At 36.7% G+C, this 7622-nt stretch overlaps 1 pseudogene; it reads right to left on the reverse strand.

Annotated features, from left to right (window-relative positions):
• Positions 1-346: 346 nt before the first annotated feature.
• The window catches only part of LOC102471512 (60S ribosomal protein L7-like 1), a 15110-nt pseudogene continuing 7834 nt past the window's right edge, over positions 347-7622 (reverse strand).

Raw genomic sequence — 7622 nt, forward strand, 5'->3', positions numbered from 1 at the left:
GCCCAGAATATTCCATGCTCATTCCTGACATTAAACCTTTGCTTGTTATCTTCTTCTGTCCTAACTGCTTGACCCTGTACTACTACCCAGCTGATGCTGTACCTTCTTCAAAGTCCCACTCTTTTTCCACAACTCTAGGTCACAATTTATTTCCTTTTGTTCCTATAACTTCCATGACATTCTCTGCTTCTGCCTCTCTTTGGTTCTTACTCATACATTAACTACCTTGCAGTTTTACTTTTTTCTGTATGCATGCCGTGTCTACTCAGATAGTGTGAGCTCTTGGTGAGCTAGGACTTTATGTTACATGAGAGAGCATACCTTGTCCTCAGCTTCAGGCATAGCACTATCTGTATGCAGAAGAAGTGCTGAAGACAGTGGTTCTCAGCTCCCTGAATGTAGAATCTCTGAGGGAGCTTCTAGCAGACACTGCCACCCAGGCTTCCACTCTCAAAGACTCTGATTGAGTTGGTTCTGACTATATTGAGTTATAAAAGTTCCCAAATAGTTACAAATCTACCTGCTCATTGGTATCCAGCTCAGAATTCCTGGGTCATCCTAATGTATAGCTATGTTTTAAAACATGACTTAAAAGACACATGGATAGATGGATGGATAAAAGGAAGAAAATGGCCATATCTTGCAAAATAGATCATTGTTTTATCAGCCTCTCTCTCTCTCTCTCTCTCTCTCTCTCTCAATGAAAGTAGACTCACAGCTAATTGAAATATACCATATACCGCTATGGTCTTTAACACTTTATATCTGAACATGAGCTCAAGAACAGGCAATAAATCATATTTGTAGCAACATTCTCACTATGACAGTGTTTGAAATAAAAAGGTCTTGGATATCTGTTGATCACTGTTTTGTGTCTATCCATTTAGAGTCCTCCTGCCCAACCAACCTTGCTGTTAAAATTTTTCAGAACTAAGTTTAGATGAGACCAAAATTAAAATGTTGTGTTTTAAATTTGTGTTTTTCATAATAAGACAAAGGGATGAGTGAGTTAACTGCTTAACAAAGATGACAAAAGAAAGAAAGAAAGCAAAACAATTATCTTTCTGCTTTATTTCCTTTTCTCCTCTATGAAGGAGAATGATATTCTGACTGAAAAGAATGGAACATGAGTCTTAGTAGGGGAGATAGTACAAGAGTGTACAGCAGCTTTAAAATGTGTTCAAGTCCAGATGCATTACATCTAAGACAATTAAAACAATTTGCAGCTGTTATTGCAGCTGCTCATGTCCTGGGAATTAAAAAAAAAAAATCAGAGGGATGGGAAAATTGCCAGAAGATCAGAGCTAAGTAAATGCCTCAGATTTCAAAAAGGGGGATTTTCTAATCTAAGGCCAAATGAGTTTGACTTACATACTCCGCAACATTCTGAAATATATTTTTAATTCCTTTGTTTGTGTACACTTACCAGGGAACAAGACAATCAATAGAGGCTCACTTGAGGTTGCTAAAAATAATTCAAGAAAACTATTTTATATAATTAGTATATTAGAAGGAAGAGTCGGAAAGAAAATTACAGGAAAATTTAACTCAAACACCATACAGGGTTGGCTGAAGAAAAAAAAATCGAATCCCTGATATATGCTGTGTACTATAACAGGTTTGGGGAATAAAATGCCTAAAAAGACTCAGTCATTGCCTTTAAGAGGATTTAAGTCCAGTGGGAGAGATAGAAAAGAACACAAGGTCTGTACTCATGGGGTTAATAGTGAGCATGATGGGAAAGATGAAAGGAAGTTCTTAGATGAGGAGAAATAGGACAGTGGCATCTCACTGGGGATCTGAAGAACAAAGAATAAGTCAGGCCAAAAGGGCTGAGGCCTAGGGATGGGGAACATGCCAGACAGAGAAAACAGGAGGTGAATTCTTTAAGTTGACAAGGAGCAAGATGGCTTAGGAAGTTTCAATTAGCTTAGGAAGACTGGAGTATGGAATTTAAAGTGAGGAGTGAGAAAAGTAGGAGAAATAGGTAAGAGTCAGATCTAAAAGCTGTGTCAAGGAGTTTGAATTTTATTCTGAGAGTGTTGGAGAAGCTTTGAAGACTTTTAAGTCTTCAATGGCATATTGACTTCACCAACTGATAGTTTCTCATTATGGATATGATGGAGAACTATGGACTGGATAGGTGGATAAAGTAGATGGATTTGTAACTGTTTGGAAAACGTCCTGTAAAATGTTAATGCGTAAAATTGATATCAAGTAGAAATATCTCTGTTGGAATTTTCTGGGCCCTTTCCTTGATTCTATCTTATTCAGTGTAAGTATCAAGAACTGAGGTAAGGTTCTTGTACAGACACAAAGCTGGGAAGAAGGCAAATGTATTGTTTGGCATTATCAAGATTCAGAAAGCTTTCAACAGGTGGAATAAAGGGTCTAAGTCAGCAAGATAAAACTTACATTCATTTTTTTTTTAAATCATCTATTTGGTTGGTATTTCACTTGGTAATTAAAGGAACCACATCCCAAATGACCACCATGCAGTTTAAATCCTGGACCCAGTAGCTTGAAAAACATGCCCGGCAGGTACACTCCTAAATCTAAACAAGGTAGATAAAGGAAGGAAAAGGGATCATGATGTGATCACAGCCCATTGAGGGATGCTCTCTCTCTTTCCATACTCTCTGACAAGCACATACACCCCCTGAAATTTTTTTTTAAATAACAACCAATTATAGAAGAATAAAATGAAGAATCTTCACTTTCTAGCCATTCAAGTGAAAATATAAATTCAAAAATCAAAAAACTGTGTTAGAGAACAGGTTGACTTCCTTGCTAAGATGGATATATGATTGATAGATAGATATAGATAGATGATAGATCGAGCAATAGATAGATAGATATAAATAAAGGCTGTTGATTATACTGTGTTTGGTTTGAGGTGGGCAATGGCTCCACCAAACATCACCAGCTCGCATCCGGAGAACTGTTTCCAGAATTAGGTCCAGGAACTCACTGTCAAGGTACTAGAAGACCTCAAAGCTACACGATATAAAAAATAGCAAATATATATATCTGAAAAAGAATGGACATATTTAATTTTCAAACAAGTAACTCCCATGTATTGAAATTGGGCTAATGAGTGAAAGCTTTATATAAGGAAGATATTTTAAGAAAAATATAAGTCTGAGGATTGGAAGAAATGACCCTTAAGGGCACTGGATGACAGCAAATTTAGAATTTGTAAATGGAACAGGTGGCCTTATAGCAAGTGATCTTCCTACCACTGAAGATGTTTGCACCATCTTCCAGAGATGTTTACTAAGATAAATGTATCTAATAATGACCCTAAGAGACTGGAGACATTTGTCCAGTTTGTTGGGAATATTTAAAAGGGAATTTTTACCTTAGGAAAGAGACTGTTGGACTTCTGTCACTCAGAGGTTCTATTAAAGAACTCACCATACCCACACCTATCTATATATTGCTAAAGACTAAAGCAGAGTGACTTTACCCCACACTAATTTTGCTTCTTTAGATTCATTCTTACCTTCTTTAATTCAGTATTTATCAGAGATTGAGTCCTCCTAAATATTTTCTTCTGACATCGCCATTGTGACAGATATTGTAGAATAAATAATCAAAGATATCGAAGCTCTTTGGATGAGTTTATTTTAGGAATTCTTACAGAGGACTCAATAGCTCTATTTGCCCATCTTCTTAGCCATGAACCATGACTAGCTTCCTCTTCCTATGACTGTGCCACTGCATCACAAACATTTCAAGAAACAAGTGTAAAAATGGCTCTCTACTCACTTCTGTCCTCCATATGGAGAGCAAGTTCAAGCATGGCCTCTGATATTCTTCAGTCTTTTGTCAGGGCTACCCCATTCCTAAAATCTCAGTTCACATTACTTAAAATTATACCTGTGCCACCTTTACAGCCTGCTACCTCCAGAATTCTCTTTGCTTGGAAAATTTTCAGAATTCAAAGCTATTGACAAATCTTACTTTTGACTATGAGGATGATTTTCCTACATTTGCAACCTTGGGTTTCCATAGTGCTATAGACTACTCTCTACAACTGCTGTTTTCAAAAGGCTTCACTGATAACCTCAGTTAGACCCCTAGCCCATTATCTGTCTCCTGTTTCCCTACTTGCACTCCAAGCAAGTGCTAAGTGAGCCTGCATCTAGTCTGTCTACTGCCATGTTCTGTCAAATCATATTGCCTTGACAAAAAAAAAAAAAAAATTGGCCCCAACTCAGATCACAACACTTTCCTTTCCATCATCACAAACAATACTCTTAAACCCTTCTTTCTCCCTCGAAATCTTCATTTAAAGCCCAGCCCTGCATAGAGCCACACATGCAATACCACAATGTCATTAAAGAAATACTGGTTTATTTGAAAAGAAAATAGCATTTGTGCTTTCTATTTGCCTCTTTCCTATTTACTGATCAATCCATTCAATCTGGGTTTCTGCCACAACTGTCCCAGTAAACCGGTCCTCACAATGGTCGGTAACATCCTAGTGGTTGACAAACACAATGGACACGTTCCAGTTCAATTATTACTTTATCTCCCTGCAGCATTTGTCATTGTTGACGGTTCCCTTCTTTTTGAAATTCTCTTCTGCCTTAAGCTTTAAGAATTTCCTCATGACTGACTGACTTTTTTTTTTTTTTTAGTTTTCTTGTCTCTCTCTACCAGCCACTTAAAACTTGATCTTTACCAAGATTTTACTTTCAGAGCTTTACTTATCTCACTCTCCAAGCTCTCCCTTGAGTAATCTCATCCGCACACAAACTTCAGCTAACACATCCAGATGATGACATCTGACCCCTGGGCTCACATCTCTGCCTGCATATGCTATAAGCTTATAGCTTTAAACTGACCAAAACTAACCTCATCATTTTCCTTGTCCCTAACCCTTCAAAAAAAAAATGAGGGGATAAAGTGCTTTTATTAACCTAAATCTGGTTTTCTTATTTGGCTTCACCTTTCTACCCCCACTTTGATTCTGACAATGGATGACTAAGATGCAAAATAATTGAATATTAAGAACACAATTGGCAAATAGAGACTAGAAATTTGGTTCTCAAAAACTGATCAAAAATCAAATTAGTGTTTCTTTAGATTCCTACCACCATAAAGGAATGAAATTAGAAGAGGGTCTGTAATCAATCATGTGCAGTTGCTAATTCATAATTGCATTTTTTCAATAAGCAGAAACATGAACTTGTTTCGCATAGACACAAAACTCTGGGAATTCAGATGTTCTGTTTAGAAAGGGACTTTGTGACCATGTTTTACACTCTGAAGCTCACTAAATTCCTACTTCTACCTACTTCTATCTTGGAGATTATATGATGAAATAATATAAGATGCTGTGTTTCAAGGGGAATAAAAACCTTTTAAATTGTCCTATTGCTTTTTTTCTCTGTAAACACAGGTGAATTTGCTATTTGAAGTATTCTTCTTTTCATAAATAAGGCTAAAGTCTTCACTAACGAGGTCAGAGTCTGTTCTCCACTGCGAATCCTCAGATGCAGGCTGCCACCACTAAAATGAAGTCATAAAGCAGAAATCCCAAACCAAGACTGTGCAAACCAAGTAGCATGCACCCCAGCATATGCACAGAGTACAATCCTATAATTTCACACCTGGTGCTATGCCATAGAGAGTCTAGAAGTATAAAAATAAACAGTTATTTTGACAAAGCACTATTATTGCTTGGCATTCAGTAAATTTGCTCTCAAAGTTCTAACAACTTCTTTGTATAGAATATCTACCCACCTAACATTCTTTCTTAATATGAAATCTTATAAGAGCAAATCTGTAATTACATTTCTATCTTCTTTTTTTCTCAGGAACACTGTTGGCTTTTACTGTATATAAACTATAGTGCATCTATCTCCATTAGCATTGTCACCCGGGTTTTATAAAATCATATTACAAAATGTGGGTCAGTGATCACTGAGTCATGTAATTTATCAAGACAATACCCAGATGCACTGTTTGACATTCGTTTTGCAGGGATGCAATCTACTGGTATAAACAACTGCAATGCCTACCATTCTTCAGAAGCAAAGGCCATTTACGACTGGGAGGAAAAATCAATATCTAGAGTTCCACTATCAAATATTTAATGTCCCAGTGTTTTATAAGATAATATATCAGTGAAATCTGACAGGACACTTCCATTCGATAATACATCATCTCTTCAGCTTGACCCTTTAAACATGTCTCCAAATTCAGACTTTTAGAATCAAAGGTGTTTTTGTCTCTTAGCCCAACCTCTGATTTACTAAGAGGACGCTGAAGTACATAGTACAAGGCCAATAATGATGTATGAGTAATTCCCCAAAAGTTGGTGACAAAGTCTAGAACTAATGTTTCCCTGATCACAAATATTCAGCAAACACCAAGTTTTGTTGTTTTCAAATTCTGTATATTTCCCATGCTTCTATATTTTATTCATCACACTAGTAGGGTAGAATTAATTTTCTAATGCTATATTACATTTAGTTATTGAACTTTTTTTCTAGCATTTGATCTATACTAGACACTAAAATACATATTGAAAGTGAGAGGTGCTTCTCTCCTACATACCAGCAAAGCAGGACTTTCAAATATGAAAGATCAAATGCTCCTCTATGTCTCTATAGTTTCTTTCCACTCTTACTCACTGGCATCTCTTCATCTTTTGCCCTTTAAAATTTGCTTCTCTCCTTGTCCATTTTCTCCTAGATTGGACACCATCCAATCTCCTTTGCAATCTTTTGTTTACAAGATCTTGGTCGTGAACTACCCTGGGTACTCCAAAGTGTGTGTTTCCTGTGTCCTGATCCTATCACCAGGTGCCTACTGCATTTTCACTGGAGGTCTCTGAGGTTCCTTAAGCTCTGGATATCGTTAAGTGAAGACATTATCTACAACCCTTTATTGGGTTCTTTATTGGAAGTAGCAGTCATACTCCATTGTGTAAGTGCCCTATTAATTTATCAGTTAAGGTGTCTGTCTCTCCTACGACCATGTAAATGCCCTGGAGTAAGGTCCTGTGACTTTTCATATAGTATATTCAGTATTCACCACTTTTATTGGCACCTAATGGTTGGATATATAATAAATATTTATTGACTAAATAAATAAAACCATTGTCTGTAGGTTACCCTACTAAAATCTTGAGTTGTCTTAGAAGACATGTTCTATATCCAATTACCTAGTAAATCTGACACAGTTTATCTTCTTAAATATCTCTGTAAAACATAGCTTCTTCTTTATCAAAACACTACCCTGGTTAGGTTCAATTATTTCTTACCGTGGCTGTTATCATATGCTCTAAATGTTCTCTCTGCTTCCAGTACATCCCTTTCCTAATCAATCTTAAACATAGAATACTCTAAACTCCAACTCAGGCTCTATTTCTTTATCACTTAAAATCCTTTTATGGCTCCAGATTGCTCAGAAGTATGAAGACAAAAACTCCATTAGCATTGTCACCCAGATTTCATAAAACAGTTGTCATGATCTCCTCCCACCTACTTCTTCATCTCTAGTCTTCTCCAGTCTTACAACTCACAGGCTATTCACATCAAGCTTCTCACATTTCCCTTTGAACCTGGTATTCCTTTTGCTCAGAATTTTCTTATCCCAATTCCTGC

Source organism: Tupaia chinensis, unplaced genomic scaffold, assembly GCF_000334495.1.
Source record: "Tupaia chinensis unplaced genomic scaffold, TupChi_1.0 Scaffold138407_1, whole genome shotgun sequence".
NCBI lineage: Eukaryota > Metazoa > Chordata > Mammalia > Scandentia > Tupaiidae > Tupaia > Tupaia belangeri.